General features: G+C 52.5%; 1 pseudogene; it reads right to left on the reverse strand.

Annotated features, from left to right (window-relative positions):
• The window catches only part of LOC131586321 (zinc finger protein 208-like), a 539,124-nt pseudogene that overhangs the window by 152,095 nt on the left and 361,036 nt on the right, over positions 1-25,993 (reverse strand).

The raw sequence follows: 25,993 nt of genomic DNA on the forward strand, positions 1-25,993 counted from the left end.
GAGGAAGATGTCCCAGGACACCCAGGCAGGTGAGGAGGAAGTCAGTCCCCCTTTCCCCCTCTCTCCTGCTCCATCTCCCAGCCCAGCATGGCCCCCGGCTGCAGGACAGCCCCGCTGCCGACGCCGTCCTGCCGGGGACGCACTGGGGGGATCTCCTTCCCCTTCCCTCTGGCACGGAGGCAAATCCCATCCTCTCCTTGTCCTTCTTCCTCCAGACAAGGAGCTGAGGATGGAGACCAGGGAGGACAAATCCCTGCAGCAGAACCTCGTGGAAGTGGACGCCTTGAGCAGCTCCATAGCACAGGAGTAAAGGAGGAAGGAAAAGCTTCAGAGATCCCACAGAAGGAGCAGTTCCTCACCCATCCTAGGGTCCTCTGAGGAGGAAAGACCCACCCTGTGCCAGGAAGGCGGCCAGAGATCCAGCCAGGGCTCTGAGCTGGTGGTCCATGAGCAGCTTCAGGATGGGGAGAAGCCCTACAAGTGTTTGGAGTGTGGGAAGAGCTTCAGCCAGAGGAAAACCCTGATCTGCCACCAGATGATCCACACTGGGGAATGGCCCTATCAGTGTGGGGAATGTGGGAAGGGCTTCAGCTGGAGCTCCCAACTCATCATCCACCAGCGCATCCACACTGGGGAGAGGCCCTACGAGTGTGGTGAGTGTGGGAAGAGGTTTCAGAGCAGCTCCAATCTCCTCATACACCAGCAGATTCACACGGATGAGAGGCCCTTCCGCTGCCCTGACTGTGGGGAGGGCTTCAAGCTCAACTCCACCCTTGTCACCCACCGGCGCATCCACACTGGGGAGAGGCCCTACGAGTGTCCCCAGTGTGGGAAGAGCTTCTCAGTCAAATCTAACTTGACCAGACACCAACGGAGGCACCAGTAAGGGAAGCCCTGCGGGTGCCCCAAGCGCAGGAAGAGCTTTCTCCATAGCTCCAGTTTCATCCGCGCTTGGAGGACCAAGGTTAGGAGGAGACCTGGTGATCCATGTTCCCTGAGATCCATGCTGGGAAGACACCTGTCCCTTTTCCTGCCCATGGCAATGACATGACGTGAGATCAAAGAACATGAGAGTCTGACCATGTCCCTGTCATTATATTCAATCCCATCTCAGGTCATTGCCAAGGGCAGGAAAAGGACTCCCTCTGTCTCACCAGAGGAGAAGAGTGTCCTTTCCAGGCAGGAGGAAATACGTGACCAGGAAGAGCCAGTTGGTGGCATTTTAGTTTTCCCTGTGAATAGACTGTCTTATCCCTTCTGTTATCCAAATTGTTTCTGTACCTGTTTGTTCCTTATCTCATTGCTGTTCTCAATAAATTGTTCTTATCTCAGCCTGGGATCTTTGCCTTTTCTGCTTTCCATGGGAGGCGGGAGGGAAGAGAGCAACAGCACGGTTTTAGCGGGAGCAGGAAATTGGGGCAATCCCATTCCTGAAGCCCAGCCCATGGAAACCGAGCATCCCAGCTGGTGCCAGGCCTGGTTGCCATGGGCAGCAGCCTTGGGAGCGGGTCCCTGGCTGGGGGCTGCAGGAACCTCTTCCCTCTGGTGCCCAGGGACAGGAGTGGAGGGAGCGGCTGGAGCTGAGGCGGGCAGGTTTAGGCTGGATGTGAGGAAAAGGTTTTTCCCGCGAGGCTGCTGGGGCACTGAACAGGCTCCCCAGGGAAGGCTCCCAGCTCCAGGGCTGGGTGAGCTCCAGCAGTGTTTGGCCAGCGCTGCCAGGCCCAGGCTGGGATTGTTGGGGTGTCCTGTGCAGGGCCAGCAGTTGGACTGGAGGATCCCCATGGGTCCCTCCCAACTCAGCCAATTCTGTGGCTCTGTGATCCCATGAGCCTGGGGATGGGACTGCAAATGGTTGCCATGGCAATGGGCTCTGGCTCCAGGCCTGAGACAGGCACAGACAAGGGCTCCATGGAGACCTCCCAGGGGTTTCTGGGGATGCTGAAGAGCGGTGTGGTCAGATGCAGTCCCAGCAATTCCATGGTGACATCCCAGAGGACCTTGGGCTGCAAAGGCACCGCTCTGTCACAGGCACCGAGGGACCCCATGGTGACATCCCAGGAGTCCCCAGGCTGCCAAAGAGCCGGGATGTCACAGACACTCCCAGGGCTTCCTGTCATGGGCAGAGTGGGAGCTTCAGGCAAAAGCTTTATTTCTTTATTGGAGAAACTCCTGCTGAGTCATGAGGTGGAGAAATGACACCAAACAGCCACCATGGATCCTCAAACTCCTCCAAGTCACCTAGACTTTTAAATTCTTTGTAAGAGAGGAGACTGGGAGCAGCTGGATTCAATCCCAGCCTGAGTTTGTCAGAGGTTTATGTGTAAATATTGGACATGTAGAATTGAACCGTAATGCAATTTGTCCCACACGATTAACAATGGAATATCAGATATATTTATATAAATACCACTGTGACTGATTCTGAAGATGATTTATTTACACCACAGAGTAAATAAAGAAAAAGAGTTATTTAGTCCAGAGTATAGGAGCTATAACAATTATTAGACTATAGTGCTCTAGGAAGCAATTTTGAAGTAAACAGGGCCTTGCTGGAGTTGTTTGAGCCCATTCCAGGCACAGCCTCCTGCTCCAGCAGGAACTGCCTTTCCTGTGCCATGGCCAGGGCAGATCCTGCTGCAGGAAAAGCCCCAGGCCAGCCCCAACCCAGGGAAGGGCTCGGGCACAAGTGCAGAGTGCCGTGCTGGGAGCTGTGCCAGGGACAGCCTGAGGCACCAAAGGCACCTTGGCAGCAGCAGCTGCTTCCAGGCCATGGCCAGAAGGCTCCCTTGGCACCCCGGCCTGGTGGCCAGCACTGCAGAGCTGCTGCTTCAGGGCTCATTTCTGGCTGGGCTCTGAAAAGCCACTGCTGCTCCAGGAGCCTGACTGGGAAGCAATTGGCCCCAGCACCTTGGGGACAAGATAATAATGAAACAACTCTTCATGCCAGCAGAGACAAGGCAGGGGCAGAGGAAAGGGGAGAGCCAGGCCCAGGGGACATGGCTGCAGTGGTGATGGCTGTGAGGTCACTGCCACTGCAGCAGCCTGGCTGGCCCTCAGCAGATATTCTGGCCAGGAGCACTGTGAGGTCACCCAGGACATCAGAGAACCCACACAACAGGAATTCCATCCTTGGGGACGGGAGGGGCTTTCACTGTGTCAGGTTGCACAGAGCTCCTGCTCTGGGAGCATTCTTGGGATGGGGCATCGACTTGTCTGGAAAAGCAATTGCAGTTTTGTGCCACTTTCATAAAATACCTGATTAAAATTTTTCCTCCTTCTAAACAATATAAATTAACTCTTGATCACTTTAAAGATATTCATCCCTGTCACTGCAAGATTTGGGAGGAAATAACTTTGACCAGTGCTTCCATTTTCACAGACCATGGAGAGGACCCAAAAATCTCCCCGGATGGGGTTTGGAGGCCCCATCACATAAGCAGCAGGTAGAGGCTGAGGGCTCTGGGCTGTGCAGCTGCAAGGCCCTGCCAGAGGCAACTTGTGCAGCCCTTTGGCCATGGCTGCTGGCCCTGGGCCTGAGGCCAGCAGGGGACAAGTGACCCTGGCAGCCCTGGGGCCTCATTGCCTCCTTGTCCCTGCTCAGCAGCCTGGCAGGGGCCGCCCCATGGTGCTGCCCTTGGCATTGCACATCCCCACATGCCAGTGCCCCGGGAAGAGCCCTGAGCAATGAGGGAGGGACAGCATCTGCCTTGCCAGGGGCTGGGGCGCAGCCCTTGGCCCTTGGCATTCCTGAAACACATCCAGCTTTGCTCAGCACCACAGACACCTTTCCCTTGCTTGTCCCCAGCTGCCATCAGGGCCTCCAGTCTTCTGCTCTACCTGGAACCTGGGGACGCTTTCTCACTCGTGTCTCTCATTTCAACTACAAGAAATTTCAGTGTTTCTGTCTGTGTTTGAGTTCTTGAGAAGTTTTTAGAGCACACTCTGAGGGACTGAGTGTGATGCAAAGAGCCCCAAAGGCCCGAGAGGGTGATGAAAGTGCTGGTGCTGTGTCTGTGCTGCTGAGCTGGGCCGGGCTCCTGGCCCAGAGGCAGCTCCTGGCAAGGGCAGCGCTGCAGAGAGACAGCTCTGGCCAGGAGCAGCTCCTGAGCACAGCCCAGCAGGGCTGGGGCCCTGCCAGGGCAGCTCAGGGACACCAGCAGGCCCAGACAGAGCTCCCAGGGGCTCAGCACTGGCAGGGGCTGTGGGATGTGCCAGAGGGGGCTGTGTCACAGCAGCACCTGTGTGGCTGTGTCCTGGAGCCCCAGAGCAGCTGGGATGTCAGAAAGGGGCTGTGTGACAGCTCCGAGTGGGTTGTGTGAGGTCACAGATGAGGCTGTGACATGACAGAGTTTGTTGTGTGAGGTCACTGAGCAGCTACAGCATCATAGAGGGGACTGTGTGACATCAGAAAGAGGTGTGTGATGTCAGAGTGTGGCTGGGTCATCACAGTGTGGCATGGGTGATATCACTTAGTGGGTTATGACATCAGGGACATGACTATGACAGCAGAGGTTGAATGTACATAATTTACAGGGAGGATTCTGACATCACAGAGCAGGTTGTGACATCACAGAGCCACCACAGGGTGGACTGTGAAATCACTGGTTGATTGTGTGACATAACAGACCAGGCTGTGAAGCCGCATGGTTGTGATATGAAATCCTAAAGTGGGCAGTGACATCATAGAAGAGCCATGTGACATCTCAGGACAGGTTGTATGACATCACAGTGCCGACTGTGACATCACAGAGTGAACTCAGACATCAAATGTGGCTGTGTGACATCACAGGAGACAATGTGACATCAGGAGGTGGTTTTGTGGCATATGGGAAGTGCTGTGACTCCACGGAATGGTAGTGTGACATCCTGGGGCAGGTTGTGTGACACCACTGAGTGGGCTGTGATATCCCAGGTGTCTGTGTGACACCTCAGGGGGCTCTGTGAGGTCACTGGGGAGGTGAGAAGTCCAGAGAAGTCCAACGTTGCCCTTGCAGCAGCCTGTCTGCACAGAAACACTTCCAGGGCTCTCTGCATTTCCCTTCCCTCACTCTTGCCTCACTCACTCACCTCCCAACAACCCACTTGGTGCTTTCAGCTGCAAGGAGTTCAAAGCTTCTCTGTCCTTCAGCAGCTGCTCTAATTCTGCCTTCAGCCAACTCTGGGGTTGTGTTTATTGTAGAACTCCCTGTGTGTCTGCAACATTCCTTGTGTGGTTCTGCCTTGGGGAAGGGGAACCTCCTTGGTGGCACCTTGGCCTTGGCACACACTTGAGGAGGGTGTCTGTTTTCCATGGGGAAACTCAGGAGTTTTAGATTGCTAAAATAAAAGAAGGAAACCCCTCTTTGCCTGAGTGCAGCCAGTTCTGTGAGCAAAGCAGGTCCCAGGAGAGAGGAGAGACAGGATGGGGCTGGGGAATGTGGAGCAAGGTTGTCCCCACTGGGTCAGACCTCAAGGCACAGCTTCTCTGACATGGCCAGACCTCCTTAGGAAAGACCCTGGATCAATATCCATCACTGAATGCTGCATTAACCTCTGCTCTAAAGAGAACAGGTATAAAAGGCACCCTTTAAAATAGGAATACATATTTCTTAGAAGTTCTTTGAACTATTTCTCCATAACTATTGTAGGAAACTTTCCTAATGAACTGCACCAGACCAGAGGGAAATCAAGGCACAGCCATGGTTTCTCAGGACTTGCTTGATCCTAATGAGCCCCGTGGTGCATTTGGAGCTGAGCCCTTGAACCTCAGGGCCTGAGAAGAGATTGCACAAACCTTTCCAGGAGTCCAAGTCAGAGGAAACACCCGAAGTTTCTCCAAACATTAACAGGTCCCACTGAGGTCCATCCCCAACACAGGCTCCTCATGGACTCCTTGGAGGAGAGAACTGGAGGCCAGGATTGCACAAAAATCTCCCAGAAACTCAGTGTGGAAAGGAAAATCCAAAGTAACTGAAAAAGCCCCTGAGAATCTCAAAGTATTGATGAGCCCCACTGAGTGTCAATGCAAAGCTCCCAAGGGACTCATTAAAGCAGATAATTGGGGCCATGATTGCACAAACTTCTCTTAGAGTCTGTATCAAAAGGAGATAGCAAGTATCTTAAAATCATTGAAGTACCTTGAAGCATTAATGAGCCCACTGAGTGTTGTTACTGACAAAGCCTCTCAAGGGACTAATTACAGCAGATAATTGGAGGCCAGGATTGCACAAAGCTCTCAGAGATCCCAAGGCAAAAGCTAAAGTCCTTTGAAAAAGCTGCAGTCCCTGGGAGCATGAAGGAGCCCCCCAGGGCCATTCCTGAGCAAGGCTCCCCAGGGACTGCTTCCAGCAGATCCCTGAGGCCACTGGCATGTGGGCTAGGGGGGATGCTGAGGGCAGGCCAAGGGGGTGACAGTGGCCAGCCTTGCTGGGGCTGTGCCAGGAGGCCCCAGGGCCTCAGGACAAGGTGTCTCCTCACAGCCCTTGCTGGCACAGAGGCTGCTGTGGCCCAGGGCACCAAGACTTGGCTTCTCTTTGTCCCCAGCTGTCATCAGTGCCTCCAGTTCTCTGCTCTGCCTGGGGCCTGGGGACACTTTCTCAGTCATGTCCCTCAGTGGGACCCATTAAAAGGAAAAGAAACTTTGGAGTTGGATTCTGACTTGAAGTTCTTGAGAGCTTTCTTCCCCTCCCTCTCAGGGACTGATGTTCAGAGCCTCAGCACAAAGCCCCAAGAGGCTCATTAAAGTCCTGCTGCTGTGTCTGTGCTGCTGAGCTGGGCCGGGCTCCTGGCACAGAGGCAGCTGCTGGAAACCAAGAAGAGCTTCAAAAGCACATTTCTCTTGCTGAGCAGCTCTTCTGCCAGCCCAGCAGGGCTGGGGCACTGCCTGCAGCCACCCTGGGCACAGCCCAGAGGCACAGAGAGCTTCAATCAGTCAGGGCTGGGAAGGTGCTGAGAAGTGCCTGGGGCAGAATCACTGCCAGCCCTTGACACAGGAAGCCTCTGGCTGCAGGACAATGCAGCTGCAGCTCCTGGAGGCATCTCCTCAAGCTGGAACATGCCAGTGCCTACAGACTCTGTGAGTACATTCTCTGCCTGTCCCTTGTGTAGAGCAGCCAGGGGTGCCCAGGGCTGTCCTGCAGAGCAGGGTCCTGCAGCCCAGGGCGCTGTGCTGGGGCAGGGACTCTGCTGCCTGCCAGGGACAGCTCTCAGCCGGCCCGGGGAGCTGCTCCCAGCGCTGGGGAGAAGCTGTGGGGGGAAGGAGCCACCCTGAGCAGGGCAGGTGCTGCTGCTGAGAGGGGCTGTGTGGGGCAGGGCTGCTCCCAGCTCCAGACCTGCCTGGACACAGCTCCAAAGGACACTGCCCAAAAGAAGGTGAGACTGGGATTGCTGTCAAGATCAGGAGCATTCCTGAGACTGTTTTCAATTTCTTGCTTTAAGCAGGGTGGGAAAGCTGGGATGATGACAAAAAGATTTTTGCTTTTTATACATTTTTAATACATTTTTAGGTCTGTAAACTATTATTATATAGTTATAAAATTATAATCCTTAATTAACTCTATTAAACTACTAGTACATACTTATATAACTATTATCCTTAATTAACTCTAGTATGTTTCCTAACCTTACTCTTAGATTTTAGAACAATAAACTGCCCTTCTAAATACACTTCTGAAATACTGTATAGTCTTATCATTAGAAAGAGCAGCTACAAGAAGAATATTTTCTTCTTTTACCCGAATGTTAGCAGTCATAATAAAGAGTGGGGAAAAGAAACCCTTGAACCTACTCTAATGGGTTGATTCAGGGGTGTGTAACTGGGGCAGCTGAATCTCCTATTGAATGTTTCTGTTAAATATCCTAATTAATCAACCTTAATAAATTGTTGAAGTAAGGGGCCGGGTGTGCCATATACCCACTGTGACACCTGGAAGTTTCCAATAAAGGTCTGGTTTTTTACTTTACTGTTCTAACACTGTTGCAAAAGGGTTTGTTGTTTTTTTTTTTTCTCTCTCTTTTAATTATAGACAGCAGGGGGATGAGAGAAGCAGAAGAGAAATTGTAATCCCAGAATCACAGAACATTCTGAGTTGAAAGGGACACACCAGGAATATCAAAGTAATGTTGGAACATTTACAGAGATGCCAGAATTGTAAGTTTGGGTGCTCAGTCTCTCTGCTGGGAGCCTCCTAAACAGCCTAAATGCACTGCTCTGATATTGTCATTGGTATCTGGGGCTCTCAGGGAGTCTCTGGCATCTGCAGCAGCTGAGTCAGGCCCTGCCCTTGGGATTGCTGCCAGGCAGGTGTGTCCATGGGAATGGGGTGTCCCAGCTTCCCTGTGACCTGTGGGGCTGTGGGCAAAGCAGTCCATGGGAAAGGGGAATGAGCTGAGTCCCCTCCCTGAGATCCCATCATGGGCACACCTGGGGATCTCCTTGCTGTGTCCTTCCAAGCTCTGAGCTGCCCTCCTGGCTGCAAATCTGTGCCAGAGCCTCTCAGAGTTCCCTGAATGTCCCACAGGGAAGGGCAGAGATGCCACAGCTGAGGAAATGCTGTTGGCTCTGCCAAGGGAGTTGTGAGTGTCCTTGGCAGAGGGGGGTGCTGAGACCTTGCCTGGAGACCTTAAGAGGGGGTGAGACATTCAGGGATCCCTCTGCCCTGGGCAGGGTCTGCCTTATGCCAGGGTGACACAGGAGTGGGATTGTGCTCTGATTCCAGCCAAAGGTGCAAATCCAGGGCAGTTGGGAACAAGCCCATCCAGCCCCTCACCTTCCCTAAGCCACAGGGAATCCTTTGCCTCTCACATCTCTCAGTGGCAAACTCTGAGTGCAGCAGAAATGCTGGGGATTTCTGACCTCAGAGAACCAGGAATGATTTGTGGGTAGGAAGACAATTCCTAAAACCAATTCCTGCCATATTTTAGAAGTGTGTGTGCAGATGGCAACAAACCTTTCTGCATTAGTGTTGGGGTCAGAGATGCAAGGTATATACCTTTATCTGTAATGCCTAACTCTGACACCCAAAAAAGCACTGAGTTTCGCATAGCACCATGGAGACAACAGGTAGAGTTAAGTAGAAAAGATTGAAAATGTAAATGTGTAAATTAGAAAGCTTCTTAAATCACTGGGTGAATGGGTTGAGGTTTAGAGTTTAAAGTAGTTTAGAGAGCCGAAGACAAGATGGAGGATTTAGGGTGTTGTCCCTTGTCCTTCTTCTTTCTTCTTCATGTTCTTTTCCTAGGGGTTTTTGGGTAGTAGTAAGTGATTGGGTAGAAAATGCCGCAGTGCAGCACACAGGTGTTGGGTCATTGGGTCACTAAGAAAAATAGCTTGGTTGGCATCTGTTAATTGGGTAAATGGACATATAAAAGACCTTGAAGAAGATCTTTGTTAGCCATTTTACCCCTTTTCTATCATAGCGCACATAGCTCCTTGTACCTTGTAATACTGATAAGAAAAAATAAACAACTGAGACCTAATGAGAGAAAAAACCGCCTCCCTCTCATCAATCTTCAGTTCAAAGGGAAAAAGAACTCAAATCTAAAAGTCCAGTAATAAGACACATTAGGAGTGATTCCCTTGACACATCCTGAATTTCCAGCCTTGTCCCTCTGCCACATGGCCACAAACCCAGGGCAGCAGGGCAACGATGGCTCCTGGAGAACCCCCAGGCACAGGCCTGGCTGCTCCTGGCACACTCAGACAGCACAGCTGGAGCTCAGTCAGGGACCTGGGTGAAGACTTTTCCAGAGCAGGAACAAAGATGCGTGAGTCCCAGTCTCTCCTGATTTGTCACTGCTCTTTCTTCATGAACAGGTCTCCATGTGCAGCCATAGCAAATGTCCAACAGCAGCTCCATCAGCCACTTCCTCCTGCTGGCATTGGCAGACACGCGGCAGCTGCAGCTCCTGCACTTCTGCCTCTTCCTGGGCATCTCCCTGGCTGCCCTCCTGGGCAACGGCCTCATCATCAGCGCCGTAGCCTGCAGCCACCACCTGCACAGCCCCATGTTCTTCTTCCTGCTCAACCTGGTCCTCACTGACCTGGGCTCCATCTGCACCACTGTGCCCAAAGCCATGCACAATTCCCTCTGGGACACCAGGCACATCTCCTATGCAGGATGTGCAGTCCAACTATTTTTTTTTGCCTTTTTTGCCTCAGCAGAGTTTTATCTCCTGACCATCATGTGCTGTGACCGCTACGTGTCCATCTGCAAACCCCTGCACTATGAGACCCTTCTGGGCAGCAGAGCTTGTGCCCACATGGCAGCAGCTGCTTGGGCCAGTGGCTTTCTCTATTCACTGCTGCACACAGCCAATACATTTTCCCTGCCCCTGTGCCATGGCAACACCCTGGACCAGTTCTTCTGTGAAATCCCACAGATCCTCAAGCTCTCCTGCTCAAATTCCTACCTCAGGGAACTTGGGCTCATTGCAGTCAGTGCCTGTTTGCTATTTGGCTGTTCTGTGTTCATTGTTTTCTCCTATGTGCAGATCTTCAGGGCTGTGCTGAGGATCCCCTCTGAGCAGGGACGGCACAAAGCCTTTTCCACCTGCCTCCCTCACCTGGCTGTGGTCTCCCTGTTCCTCAGCACTGGCACATTTGCCTACCTGAAGCCCCCCTCCATCTCCTCCCCATCCCTGGACCTGGCCCTATCTGTTCTGTACTCAGTGGTGCCTCCAGCCCTGAACCCCCTCATCTACAGCCTGAGGAACCAGGAGCTCAAGGCTGCAGTGTGGAGAATGATCACTGGATGGTTTCAGAAACTGCTTACCAATTTCTGCAAATCACTTGTAATAAAGTGATTTTTAATCACTTGTAAATGACTTTTAATAAAACTAATCTTGGATACTTCTTGTTGGTTTGATTGTTTTTTTCCCATTGTTTTGGTTTTCTCATAGTGTCTGCAAAGAAATGTCATCGTTTTGAGCCATTTCTCATTTTGTTTCTCTCCATCTTCCCTTTGGCCACAGACTGTGTCAGTGAGGAGCTGTGCTCTTGGTGGCTTTAAAGGAACTAAAGGATCTCCCAGCAAAGTGTTCTCCAGAGATCCCCCTTTTGTTCCCTTCTCTGGAGCTGCAGCAGCAGTGTCTGTGTGCAGAGCTGGGGGCAGATCAGTGCTGGCACAGCAGCTGTGCCCAGGAGCAGCAGCACTTGGTGTTGCCAGTGCTGCTCCCGTGCCACTGCCCCGCTGCCCTCCTGGCCCTGGTGTTGCTGCAGGGCCTGAGTGCTCTCGGGGCCGGGCACAGCCCTGGGGGTGGCAGTGCCGGGGCTGCAGCAGGGACAGGCCATGGGCACTGCTGGGGCAGTGCTGACGCCTCAGGGCAGGGCCTGGGGGCTCCAGGCTCCTTGCCCAGGCTCTCTCAAGAACACGCCCAGGCCAAAGCTCAGCACAGAAAACCCCCGTGAGCAGCCCCAGGGTGGCCGTGGGCAGGCTGGGGGCAAACAGCATGGCTGGGGCTCTGCAAGGTCCCTGGGGGAGACGGGAAGGAGCAGCAGAGCAGGGGCTGATCCATCCCCACTGTGCTGGACACCCCAGGGCAGCGTCCCAGGGCATCCTCATGGAGCTGCCAACAACATCCCCCCTGTGCAGCCCTGGCCTCTCCCCCAGCTCAGAGAGGTGCCGCATCCTTGCAGGCACAGACACGGCAGCACTGGCTCAGGAGCCCCTGTTTGCACTGCCCAGAGCAGGCGTCAGCACCCCCATGGTGCTGCTGTGGGGAGATGAACCTGAGGGAGCACAAATGCCATCAGCCCCTGGGGCCAGGAAGGGCTGGGGGGCGGGAGGGAAACCACTCAGGGTTGTTGTGGCCTCTGAAGTCACACAGAAAGTTTGTTCCCATGAGCTGTGAGTTTCCTGTGCAACTGCAGATGTTGTTGCTCAGAACCAGGAAATCCCAACCCTCTGAATCGCACCTGGGATAAGGATTAGTGGAACTGCCAGAATGACATGGACTGGAATGCTGGTGGAAAAGCCTGCACTTTAATTAACCCAATTTCCTGATGGAAAATAATCCAGGACTTTCATTCCTGGAATTGGAAAAGCAAGGAAATGTTTTTTTAGGCAGTGTCATAGGCAGTCCCAGACTGGGGGACTCTGTAATCCATCAATTCCAAATTGAGGAATGGAAGTTCCTGGGATGAGCCAGGACTAACAAACCCCTCCCTCAGGTGTGTGTTCCAGGATTTTCCCAGGTTTTCCCAGCCCAGGTGAGCCATGTGCAGCATTCCAAAGGGATTGAGCTGTTAAGTGGGAAATCTATGATTTTCCCAGATTTTTTTCCCATTTTTTCCCAGCCCAGGTGAGCTGTGTGCAGCATTCCAAAGGGATTGGTTAAAACCAGGAAGGATTTTGTTCCCCGTGGGAATAAAACTGGCTCTAAAACCCTCCCAGAAAGGCCAAATCCCAATTTTTGCAGCTTTTTCCACCTCCACTGGGTAAACAAAAACTGCTGAGTGCGGTGTCACCCACCAACTGGTCCTTCTGGAGATCTTCTCCTCGCTCCCCAGGTGGTCCTAGGGGGGTCCCGGTGTCCCCTTGGATAGCCCTTGCTATAACACGAGGGGGTTTCCTCAGGGAAGTGACAGACCCGAGAGTGACTTGCTTTCTGCAGCTGGTGCTGCAGGAGACGCTTCTCCCGGGATCCAGGGAACCAGGGAACCGCTGGCAGAGCTCCCTGTTGGGGCACCACTTGTCGCAGTGAGCGGAGGTGGTCAGGGTGCCGCGACCTTCCCAGGGAAGCGTCTCCTGTGGCACTTCCCCTGGGCGCACAGGCACGCTTGCCTTGCCCCCGTGATTCAGCTGCGAGCCCTTCAAAGGGCTTTTGGAATGGCCGCTGTTCCTCGGGTGCTGCCGAAGAAAAGAGACGGGAGGCACCGTGTGGGGTTCCAAGGAGGTCTTTATTCTTCTCTCCCGAAGGGTCCCAGAGACAACAACTGGCCCGGGCTCAGTGAGAGCAGGGATTATATAGGAAAAGCAGGGGGTGGGGTGGAGCAACAGGGACAATGGTCAGAGGATTCAGGGGTGGAACAAGGGGGAAGGGCCAACAGGGTAAAAATAATATGCATACAGGGGGAAAGACATGTTGGGAACCACTTAACCTGTGGCTGTAAAAATAAAAGCTCCCCATCGAGGCCTTTAGCCTCTGGAGGAGAGTGGTAAGTGAAAGCCTCCTATGGGCTCTTCCTCCAGGGGAGAGTGGCTACAGTATTGGCTGCTTCCTTGGCCCCCACACTTCCCAGTATCTAGTTAACATTGCATAATTGTTTGCATCATTCGGGCCCAACAAAGGGTTTACAATAGGAAACAACTGGTCCACTGTACCTTGTAAGGCTCCACTAGCAATTTCTCCCTGCACATGTGCTCTGACCATCTTCATCACCTGTTGCCGCCCATATTGCTTGGTTTTATTAAGTTCAGAGGTGGTTTACCCCAGTTGCTCCCCGGTCATAAAGAATGGTTTGTCCCCAGTTGCCCATCATTGTAAACCCTTCCCATTTTTCCAGATTGTTCCCCATCCATCACCCCAATCCTGCCCCTAAGCCCTATCAATCTATGTGAACCCCCACCTTTTGTTCCAGTTCTTTCCTTGCCTATCATCCCTTCCTCGACGCCCCATTGATTGTACAGTTGCTTTCCCTCCCCCGGGTCCTTACCATTGGTCCTGCATATTGTAATCCCCACCCATAACCCCTCCGTTGCTGTTGTCCCATTGGTCACCATATGAGCCGCCCACGGTCCTTAAAACCTGGCGCATGGGGGTGCCCAGGGTCTCGGCTCAGACCTCTCCCCTGTGATCCCAGCCCTGCACCTGTTGGAATAAACTTGTTCCTGGGAAATTGGGAGAGCCTGAGCACTCTTTCTCCCTTCGCCACAACCCGTGTCGCCCTGTGAGCCACGACGCCAGAGCGCAGAGGAGCTCTGGAGGTTCCAGGTTGAGCCTCGCAGTGCTTGCCTGGTTCCCCACTCCTGCCGCTGACATCGGCCACAGCTAGCCGAGGCAAAAGGGGCCGAGCGGGCAGCGACAGCTGGCGCCCAACGTGGGGCCTCTCGTGAGGCGTGGAGACCCCCGGAGAGGTCGGTGAATCTACGCACTTGTGTGGATTTTACAAAAGACTGTGAGCGGCAGCTACCCCGGTAGAGCAGACTCATTTCTGTCGAGTACCGCTCCCGGGGATCGAGGCGGCAACCGTCGACGTGCCGACGATCGCCTCGGGGTTTGTGGACGTCTCCTGCAGCACCTGTCCGGACTCGGGTGAGTAGCCCCACGTGGGGGACGAGGGGGTGTGCAAGTGTGTGCAGCTCCCCCTGCTGTGTGTTGGTGTGCAGCTCCCCCTGCTGTGTGTTGAGAATCCCTCGGGGAGGGAGTGTGGGGTAGCCCGGTTCGGACCCGTACTTTGTTACGTTTGCCTTTAGCTGCAGGGGGTGGTGGGAACTGCTGTGCTGGGGTTAGAAAGATGGGCGCACGTCTGTCAGCACAGCAAAAAAGAGTTTTCTACCAAGTTGTGGGTACCCTTGAGGGAGGGAGTAGACGGTTTTCTCGTGGGAGGGTGAAACAGTTTGTGAGATGGCTGTTCCTGCATTTCCCCAACTTCACCCCAGACAGAGCAAACACGGTAGAGTTTTGGAATGAAGTCGGAACAAAGTTAACAGAGTTAGTGAATGAAGGAGATACATCGGCTGACAAATTTGTAACATTGTTTATCTTAATTCAGTCTGCCGTAATAAAAGAAAAAAAAAATGCAGGAGCAACAGCCACAAACTACCCCAGTTTCCCCAGTTTTCCCATCCCCGTGTTCCTCTCCTCCTGATCCCGAGTTGAGGGAGACCTGCGGAGCGACCTGCAGGGCAAGTTGTCCTGTTCAGGGTTCCCCCAAGGGCAACAGGATCCCTGGCTCCCCACGTCTCTCCCAGAACCCCTGCCCTGGTAGCCCTGGCCAAGTTACCAGAGCACTTTTCCATTCCCCCGTCTCCCCAGTTACAAACCCTCAGCTAAACATTTCCCAGGTTGCAAGTCCCCAGTTTTCACCCTCAGATCCCCGTGCCTCAGTTTCCCCCAGTTTCCAGTGTTCCCCTGTGTTCCCCTACCCCTCTCCTAACCCTCAAAAGGGCCCCCGGAGGGCACAAGATGGCGGGGACCACATGGCTGGGACCTTCCCTTGTGCCTCTTCTCCCCATAATCCCTTTCAGACCCCCAAGAACAACCCTTTCCTCCCTGGCTCCACCCTTTCTCCCTACCCTAACTCCACCCAGTTCCCCTCGAAAACCTCCTCCTCCTCAGGGGCGGGCCCCTCTGAAGTCATGCACCTAAACCCCGCCTTTTCTGATTGCCGCTCCTCCCCCTTGCCCTCCTCCTCAGTCGGTCCTCCAGTCCCGCCCCCTCCGGCTCCTGGTTCCCACGCCCTTTCTTCCGGTTCCCACGGTCCCACATCCAGTTCCCATGCTTTGGGAGCTGGAGGTGGTAAGCCTGGAAGCCAGAACCCGGAACAGGTAGAAATCCCCCTTGCCGCACCGGTGACTTTTCGTGGAAGGGGTGGGCGGTCCCGGGAATGGGAAGCCCTCTCCTTCCAAACTAAGAAGGAGCTGTGCAAGGCACAGAAGGAGTTCGGGAGGGGTAGCGAATATTTTAAAGGTCTATTAAAAGCTACCTTTTCTGCGAACGAAATGGTGCCCAGTGATCTAAAGGAGTTGTTTTCCTGCCTCCTTTCCACAGCTGACTTCAGGTTGTGGAAACAGGGGTGGAAGAGATCATTAGAGACCATCCTTCCAAGCCTCTTGCACAGTATTGATGGATGTATAGATGGAGTCCCTCTGACTTTAGATCACTTGTGCGGTGAGGGAAATTGGGACAAGCCAGAGGAGCAGGCCAGGGTATTACCCCGGCCTGTCCTGATTAAAGTCATGGAGGCCGCAGAAAAGGTTTTCAATACATTACCTGAGGAGGGACCCCAGATAAATTTAATGAGTATTTTCCAGCTCCCTAATGAACCTTTTAATAAGTTTATCAATAGATTGCAAGCCCAGGCAGAGAAGCAAGTAGAAGAGGCAAATCTACAAGAACAGCTTGTATTAGAAGTGGCGAAAGCCAATGCCAATGACATTTGTAAACAGATAATTTTCAGTTTGCCTCTCTACCCAACCCCGACACTAGACATCCTCATCGAAGCCTGCTCCAAGAAGGTGCCGATGATGGGGATGTCCAGAGCCATCCCACCGCAACAGTTGAGACGAGCGCCTACTGCAGCAGTGACGCAGTTTCCACCATCACCAGCGCGTCAACCACTGTGTTTCCGCTGCAGGCAACCTGGACATCTAGCTAGGGACTGCCCGGCAGGGCATCCTAGCCAAGGGAGCAGTGCGGGGGCGAGGGCAAGCAATACAATAATAAAAAAAAACTAGGGGAGCTGCGCGAGCCTGCCCCGCGTGAAGCAATAAATGGGGCAGGTCTCGCGGGGGAGGGGGGCTTTTTACATCAGGCTTGGACACCCAACCGGACGCGACATCTAACCACCACCAAGGACATCCTCTTTCGAACCCAGCACTGGACAGTAGTTGCTGTGGATCCACTGGAGGGAGGCAAGAAAAATACTGGATGTGACTGTAAGTACATCGCCATCGGGGACACTAAACACACACCCCCAGAGATTGAGATCTCCCCGATCACCTTCCCAGAGGGTCCGGAAGATCTCATCCTCTTAGCGCGCTGCATTCACCCACCATATTTTCTCCCGAAGGGGCAAATCATAGCCCAATACATTCCTGTCCCGGAGGGAGTCCCAGTGGACGACCACGCACCAGGCGTCTACTGGACAGAAGTAGTAGGTGAGGACAAACCCATCGTCGATTGCAGCATCAAGCAGGGTGCGGAATCTGTCCATCTGAAGGGTCTGCTTGATACGGGGGCAGATGTGACGATCATCCCCCAGAGGAGATGGCCGTCGCATTGGGAGCTGCAACCTGTGGCAGGGAAAATTCAGGGTATAGGGGGTACTCAATTAGCGCAAGTATCAAGGAGCGTAGTGCAAATTATGGGGCCGGATGGGCAATTGGCAAACCTGCGCCCATTTGTTGCGGATTTTCAGGTTCCCTTGTGGGGGAGAGACCTTATGTCACAATGGGGGGTAAAGATCGAAATCCCGAAAACCCCTCGGGATTTTTAATAGCGGCCACTGTGGAGCGCCCCTTCCAGAAACTTGATTGGGCCACTGATGAAGCAATCTGGATTGATCAGTGGCCGCTTCGAAAAGACAAATTAAGGGCGCTCAACGAGCTCGTGGAGGAGCAATTATTAAAAGGTAATATTGTAGAGACTACCAGCCCTTGGAACTCCCCGGTATTTGTTATCCGGAAGCCGGGGAAAGACAAGTGGCGGCTCCTTCACGACCTTCGTGCCATCAATAAGATCATTGTTGACATGGGGCCCCTCCAACCAGGGATGCCTACTCCAACTATGCTCCCCCGAAATTGGGATCTGGCCGTAATTGATATAAAAGACTGCTTCTTTCAAATTCCCTTGCACCCTGATGACGCCCCACGGTTTGCCTTCTCAGTGCCCACCCTCAACCGAGAAGCCCCAATGAGGAGATTCCACTGGCGGGTGTTGCCACAAGGCATGAAAAATTCACCCACCATCTGCCAGTGGTATGTCTCCTCATTGCTGTCTCCCGTGCGCAAAGAGATGGGGGAGGTCATCATCCATCACTATATGGATGATGTCCTAGTGTGCGCCCCCCATGACGATCTACTCACCCGATCACTTGACCGAGTAGTTAAAGTTTTAACAGCTGCAGGCTTTCAACTCCAGGAGGATAAAGTTCAACGGATGCCACCCTGGAAATATCTGGGTCTGCGGATTGCTGAGAGGACTGTTGTGCCTCAAAAATTAGCAATAAACAGCAATCCGAAAACCTTGTCAGACCTTCACTCGCTGTGTGGGACCTTAAACTGGGTCAGGCCTTGGCTGGGCCTTTCCACTGAAGACCTAGCCCCCCTCTTCACACTTTTGAAGGGGGAGAAGGAGCTGAGTTCTCCCAGGACCCTGACCCCAGAAGCGAGGAAAGCCCTGGAGAAAGTAGAAGAGGCGCTTGTCGAAAGACAGGCGCATCGGTACGAACCGACCCTGCCTTTTGAGTTTATTGTGCTCGGGAGAATGCCACACCTCAGTGGGCTGATTTTTCAGTGGGACCAGGGCTCAAAGGATCCCCTCTTAATCATAGAGTGGGTTTTCTTGAGCCATCAAAGGTCCAAAAGTGTCACCCGGCCACAGGAGCTGATGGCTCAGCTCATCGGGAGAGCTCGGGCCAGGCTTCGGGAGATGGCTGGGTGCGACTTTGCATGCGTTCGGGTACCAGTCAGCTTGTCTCGGGACAAAGAGTCCCCAGATAAGCTGACAAAAGAGATGTTTAATCAGTTACTTCGGGAAAATGAGACACTCCAGATTGCTTTAGATAGTTTTGAGGGCCAAGTTTCTGTTCATGCCCCTGCCCACAAATTTTTCAATTCCAAATTCGAACCAATTCCAAAAGAAGTACGGAGCAGGAAGCCCCTCAAAGCCCTGACTGTGTTCACTGACGCATCCAGGGCATCTCACAAGTCTGTGGTGACTTGGAGAAATCCTGAGACTCAGCAGTGGGAAGCAGATGTTCAATATGTGGAGGGATCTCCACAGGTTGCTGAGTTGGATGCAGTCGTCAGGGCCTTTGAGAGGTTCTCTGAACCTTTCAATTTAGTCACTGATTCGGCCTATGTTGCAGGGGTGGTTGCCAGAGCAGAACACGCTGCCCTGAAGGAGGTCTCTAACCCAAAATTGTTCGAGTTGCTTTCTAAATTAATATATACTGTTTCCCACAGGAAGCAACCATTTTTCGTGATGCATGTGAGGTCGCACACAGATCTCCCCGGCCCAGTAGCCGAGGGAAACCAGATGGCTGATTCCCTCGCTGCCCCTGTTTCCATGGCTCAGCTCCCCGATCGGTTCCAACAAGCTAAGCTGAGCCACCAAATGTTCCATCAGAATGTGCCTGGCCTGGTCTGCCAATTCCACCTGCGGCGGGATCAGGCCAGAGCCATTGTGGCCACATGCCCCCATTGCCAGACCACCGTCATGCCTTCTCTAGGGGCGGGGGTGAACCCTCGAGGCCTGGGGAGCTGTGAGGTGTGGCAGATGGATATAACTCACATTCCCGAATTTGGCGGGCTAAAGTTCGTACATGTATCCATAGACACTTTCTCAGGGGCAGTCTTTGCTTCTGCCCACGCAGGAGAGAAAGCCGAGCATGTCTGCAAACACCTCATGCAGGCTTTCTCTGTGCTGGGGGTCCCCAAAGAGCTAAAGACAGATAATGGCCCAGCATACACTTCCAGGAAACTGGAAGAATTCCTGCAGAGTTGGGGAGTGACACATAAGAGAGGCATCCCACACTCCCCCACCGGCCAAGCGATTGTAGAGCGAGCCCACCAGTCGCTCAAACGCGTCCTAAAACGTCAATGGGATTCAATGAAAGGTTGCGCCCCTCAGGATAGGCTATCAAAGGCGCTGTTTACTATCAATTTTCTGAACTGTACTGATACTAATCCCAATCCTCCAGTGGCACTGCACTTTAACTCCACCAGCAACTACGAGCTCCAACATCGCCCTCCAGTGCTGGTCCGGGACCCAGAAACCCAAAAGATCCTGGGTCCATTCGATCTGGTGACCTGGGGGCGAGGTTACGCTTGCGTCTCCTCGCCCCAGGGACTAAAGTGGATCCCACAAAAGTGGGTGAAACCTTATGTCCCAAAACATCCTACCAGGCCACCAGATGAGCAAGAGGATGTCGCTGTGTCCGTGCAGGCCGCCCCAGTAACCCCCGAGGGCGACAAGGAGGAGGAATGTCTCGAACCCCTTTTCTCTATTGATCTTTTGCTCTCCCTTTATGTTAACTGAAGTATTTGTTTTCCTTTATTTTCAGAGAGCCATCAGAAGGATGACCACCCCGAACGTCGCACTGGCCACCGTGCTCCTGCAGGATGGGGTGTCTCCGGATGGCTCTCTTCTGTTATAAGGACCATATTATGGATTGTTTTTGTAATTTTTTTATTATTTTAGGTGCATTCGCGGTGTTGCGGAAGTGTTTAATTCAATCCATCCTTTCTTTGTTATCCCCCCCACGGCAAGTTAACTAGGTTGATGTAAACCCTCTTTCCCCTCCTCCTCCTCTTCCCTCTCCCGCTCCCGAATGGTTTGCTGTACCCTCTGCTCCCCTAGGCCCCACGCCTTCCTCTGTTTCTTAAAAAGAAAGGGGGAGATGTTGCCGCCCATTTGCTTGGTTTTATTAAGTTCAGAGGTGGTTTACCCCAGTTGCTCCCCGGTCATAAAGAATGGTTTGTCCCCAGTTGCCCATCGTTGTAAACCCTTCCCATTTTTCCAGATTGTTCCCCATCCATCACCCCAATCCTGCCCCTAAGCCCTATCAATCTATGTGAACCCCCACCTTTTGTTCCAGTTCTTTCCTTGCCTATCATCCCTTCCTCGACGCCCCATTGATTGTACAGTTGCTTTCCCTCCCCCGGGTCCTTACCATTGGTCCTGCATATTGTAATCCCCACCCTTAACCCCTCCGTTGCTGTTGTCCCATTGGTCACCATACGAGCCGCCCACGGTCCTTAAAACCTGGCGCATGGGGGTGCCCAGGGTCTCGGCTCAGACCTCTCCCCTGTGATCCCAGCCCTGCACCTGTTGGAATAAACTTGTTCCTGGGAAATCGGGAGAGCCTGAGCACTCTTTCTCCATTCGCCACAACCCGTGTCGCCCTGTGAGCCACAACGCCAGAGCGCAGAGGAGCTCTGGAGGTTCCAGGTTGAGCCTCGCAGTGCTTGCCTGGTTCCCCACTCCTGCCGCTGACATCGGCCACAGCTAGCCGAGGCAAAAGGGGCCGAGCGGGCAGCGACAGGGGTTGGTGTTGGAGTCTGAGATACAGACTGTGTGCCCTTGCTTTTAATATTTAGTTCCAAGATTCAAAGAAACACTGAATTTCATATAATATGAAATTCATGTGCATGTTTTCATGGTGATACATGAAAACAAATGTTAAAGTTAGATAGGAAATGTGTAAATGTGTAGATTAGAAAGTGTCTTAAATCACTGGGTGAAAAAGTAGTTTAGAGAACAGGAGACAAGATGGAGGATTTAGGGTGTTGTCTCTTGTCCTTCTTCTTTCTTCTTCATGTTCTTCTCCTAGGGGTGTTTGGGTAGTAGTAGGTGATTGGGTAGAAAATGTCACAGTGCAGCACACAGGTGTTGGGTCATTGGGTCACTAAGAAAAATAGCTTAGTTGGCATCTGTTAATTGGGTAAATGGACATATAAAAGACCTTGAAGAAGATCTTTGTTAGCCATTTTACCCCTTCTCTATAATAGTGCACATAGCTCCTTGTACCTTGTAATGCTGATAAGAAAAAATAAACAACTGAGACCGAACGAGAGAAAAAACCGCCTCCCTCTCATCAATCTTCAGTTCAAAGGGAAAAAGAACCCAAATCAAAAAGTCCCTAAAGAGACAGGTTGGGACTGGGGAGGTGGGGTGGGGTCTGCAATGAAACAGCCAAAGTTTGGAGATGATGAATGGAGGGGGAGCCCATTACTGAGTGAGTTTTTGTGTGAGGTGCCCCTGCCCAGGGAGGCAAAGATTTAGTTTCAAATTAATATTGTTAAAATGAGAGGTGTGGGCAAGAGGGAATTCCATCCCTCTGCCTCAGAGGTTGGGCCCTGTGAGCCCAGGAAGAAACTCCACCCTGGGCCCCTCCTGGGGAGGCAGCCCAGGGATTTCTGATTGGGTTTGGGCCCCTGGGGTTTCTCCCTTGCTGTGTTCCCAGTGGTCCCTGACCTTGAACTCCACCCTGGTTCTCAAACCCCATCTCCCTGCCTCTGTTTGGGGCTGTCTCTGGATCTGAGTTTGTTCCTGAGCTGAATAAATGTTTTCCTGAGCAGAATCCCATCTCGTTGGTGTCCCATGCCTGTTCCTGGTAGCTGTGGCCTCCCTGGACATGATCCTGCGGCCCCGGAACGCAAGACCCCACAAAATTGAGACCTACCTCCAGACCCCCCCCAAAAATCCCAAAATTCCCTAAAATTCACCCAAATCCATCAAAATTCCCTTAATTTCCCTAAAATGCCCTTTTTGTCCCTCTCTAGGACCAGGTGCCTCCACTGGATCTCAGGGACACCTCCCAGGAATTTGGAGGGGATCTTTCCTCCCCTGCCGCCCACAAATACCCGTTACTTTTGGGAAAAAAATTTTCTCAAAAATTCCTTGGATTCAAGGGGGAGGTCCCCCATTTTTGACACATTTTTGGGGGATTCTCCCCCAAATCTTTCATGGTTTTTTTGCCTTTTTTTGCTATTTTTGATGGTTTTGGCATGTGAGGTTTTTTTGGAGGGGGTTCCCCCAATTTTTTGAAGGGTCCCTCATTTTTTTGGGGGGGGGGGGAATCACCCTCTCCCTCAATTTTTCCTCCATCCCCCTTCCCCCAAATTTGGTTGGGGGGGGGGTGGTTCTTTTTTTTTATTTTTACCTTTTTTCCTCCCTATTTTTTTTCCCTCTTTTTATTTATGTGCACTTAATTTGAGGGGCTGAGGCACAGGAATTTTGGGGAGGGGTCGCGTGGGGAGTGTTGGAAAAGTTGGGGACAACCCCCTCCCCAAAAAATGGGAAAAATCCCAGGATTTCTGGGGTTCCCCCCCCCCCAAAGTGTGAATAATGTGAAATAAAAAATTCATGTTCTCAGCTTTTTTGGTGATTTTTGGGGAGGGAGTTGCAATTTTGGGGGGCTTCTCGGGAGGGGTCACCGGTTTTTTGGGCAGGATCTCCTGAGTTTTGGGGTGGAATTTGGGAATTTGGGGGGAATTTGGGGGTTTGGGGGAAATTTGGGATTTTGGGGAGAATTTTGGGTCTTTTAGGGGAGGATTCGGGATTTTGGGAAAAAAAACTGGGTTTGGGGGAGAAAATTTGGGGGTTTTGGGGGGAATTCGGGATCCAGGGGTAATTTTGGGGAGAAGGGATTTGGTTGCTTAGGGGCACCGCCCCATATTTTTGGGGAGGTATTTGGGAGTCTTGGGGGAGAAAATTTTGGTGATTTAAGGTGTAATTTGAGAATCTTGAGGGGGGATTTGGGATTTTGGGAGCATTTGGTGGTTTTGGGGGGAAAATTTGGGAGGTGGGGAGAATTTGGGGGTTTAAAGGAATTTGGGGAGTTTGGGGGGAAATTTGGGATTTTTGGGGAAATTTTGAGTTTTGGGGGATGGTTTTAGTCATGGGAGGATTTGGAACTTTTGGGGGGGTATGGGGGTTTTCTGGTTTTTTGGGGGGATTTGTGAGGAATTTTGGGATTTTTGGGGAAAACTTTGGTGGTTTTGGGGGGAAATTCTGGGGTCCCAGGGAAGTTCTGATTTTGGGAAGGGGATTTGGGGAGGATTTTTTGGGTTTTGGGGGAATTTCCATTGATGGGGAGGGGTCCTGATCCCAGTGAGGAGGGGCATTTTGGGGAGGCATCCTGAATTTGGGGAGGGGTCTCAGGGGGGGATTCCTGATTTTGGGGTGGGGTTTGGATTGGATTTGGGGAGATTTTCCAGCAATGGGGAGGCATCTCGGGGGTGGGATTTGGGGAGGGGTCTCATCAGGGCACCATCCTGAGCTGGAAGCGGGGGGGATGTTGGGAGTGGAATCTGGGGAGGATCTGGGGGGAGATTTTCCAGCCATGGGGAAGGGTCCCGATCCTGGGGCAGTTCCTGAATTTGGGGAGCAGTCTGGAATTTGGGGGGGTCTCATTGGGGCAGCAGGAGGGGCTGGAAGCGGGGCACGATGTTGGCGAAGCCGCTCTCCAGGGGGGCCGTGGGCAGCTCCTCGGGGGGTGCCGGGGGTCGCGGCCGCAGGCGCTGCAGCAGCGAGGTCAGGAACAGGAACAGCTCTGCCCGCGCCAGCGCCTCCCCCAGGCACAGCCACTGCCCTGTGGGGAGGGGGCGTCAGCACCGCCCCACCCCAAAGGGTCGGGGGTCCCAAAGGGATGGGGGTCCCAAAAGGGTCTGGGGGTTTCAGGGGTTGGGGATCCCAAAAGGGCCGAGGGGATTCCAAAGGGTCTGGGGACACTGGGGACTACGGGATCCCAAAAGGGTCTGGGGTCCCAAAAGGGTCTGGGCTACCCCAAAAAGGGTCTGGGGGGTCCCTAAAGGGTCTGGGAGCTTTGGGATTGGGGTCCAAAAATGGTCTGGGGGTTTCAGGGGTGGGGGTCCCAAATGGGTCTGGGGTCCCCACCCCGAGGAATTTTGGGATTCCAAAAGAATGTAGGGCCTCACCACAAAGGAATTTGGGGATTTTGGGGATTCCAGAAGGATTTAGGACCCCACCCCAAGGATTTATGGGATTTTTGGGGTGCCCACTGGCCGAGAAGGGCACAAAGGCCTCGTTGCGCTGGAACTGACCCTGCTCATCCAGGAAGTTCCCAGGGTCAAATTTTGGGGATTTTTGAAGGATTTGGGGTTGTATAGGACTGAGCTCAGCAGGGGGTAAATGTCTGTGTCCTGTGGGGTCAGGTGTGGGGCCAGAAGGGTCATCTGGGGTCAGGTGTGGGGGCAGAGTGGTCCTTTAGAGTAATTTGGGGTTATTTGTGGTGATTTGGGTTCATTGGTGTCATTTGGGGTTACTAGGGTGTAAGAGACAGTCTGAAGTTACCCTCATCTGCCTCACAACCATTGCAAGAACAGAGACCAAGACCCTGAAGACTCCAAGGGACTTTGTGCAGGGGTTCTGGCCTGGTTGAGGTGGAAGCTTGCCAGGTGATGGTTTGCAGGTGTGCTTGTTGTGCTGTCAAGGTACACTGCCTTCATTCCTGCTGCTGAGCAGGGACTTGTAAGGAGCGGCCTGTTCTGTACCTTACACCTGCTTCCCAGAGCAAGGGGTCTCATCACAATAGCCGAGGAATTTCCCCACCTCTTGGCCAGCTGCCCCTTGCTTTGAAACTGACTGTAAAAATGACTTTTCCAAGTTACTTTCTTCAAGAGAGATCTCCCCATGGAACAAGACACTGGAGACCCTGTCTCATCCGTTGGTAGCTATAACCCCCCTTATTTCTCTTTCCATTTTGCCTCTTTATCCCTCTCTCTCTCTATCTCCCCCTCTCCTCTATCGCATAACCCTTGTTGCTGGCACTAAAATAAAGGTGCATTAGTGCTGTTGTGATTTAAACTGAAATCCCTTGGTGTCCTTTTTGCACTCTGAGATCAAACAAACCTCTCACAACTTCCACTTGTGTTAGGGGATTGTGACACTCGGCAGCGGGGTGTCCCAAGGTGTGGCTTAGAGCAAATGCTCCATGGCACAAGGATATTGGTAGGCACATGGTGGAGACAAGGATGAGGAGGAGACCTCCAGTATGGGTTCCAAAGGCTTTTACTCGGCAAAAATATATACTCTGCTCAGTTTTGGGAGCTTGTCTTACGGCAGCTAGAGAAACTTGCTTTAAGCAAAAAGGTGAGGAAAGAACTAGAATGGACTCCTTTCAAAACCCAGTTGAAATTTTGCAAAAACAATTAGATGAAGAAAGGAATGAGATCCATCTCTTGCCAGTGGCCCAAAGAGAGGAATGGGTTAAAGAATGCTTATTCACCAAAGAAACAGTGGAGAGGGAAACCCTTCTCATTAATCAAATTTACCCTCAAAAAGAACTAACTGATGAAAAATTGTGGGGAGCACTGCTGTCCTGGCTTGAAACCTTTAATTAAAACAGAATATAATCAAATCAATGATGAAGATCTTGATTTGCATACAACCACTAAAGAAATCCTGTACACTGCTGCTGAATTGGCTGAGCTGAAAAAGGAGTACGGGCGTCTCCCTCACGAGTCAGAGACAGAACACATACTGCATCTCTCACCGGAGGAGATCAGATTTGACTGACAGAACAAGAAGCCAGTGGGTACTGGGGACATGGGGTCTTCTCAACAGCAGGAGACAGATGTAACCCGTGGTCCCTAACTCAGCACGC

Source organism: Poecile atricapillus, chromosome 19 (assembly GCF_030490865.1).
Source record: "Poecile atricapillus isolate bPoeAtr1 chromosome 19, bPoeAtr1.hap1, whole genome shotgun sequence".
In the NCBI taxonomy this organism is placed as follows: Eukaryota; Metazoa; Chordata; class Aves; order Passeriformes; family Paridae; genus Poecile; species Poecile atricapillus.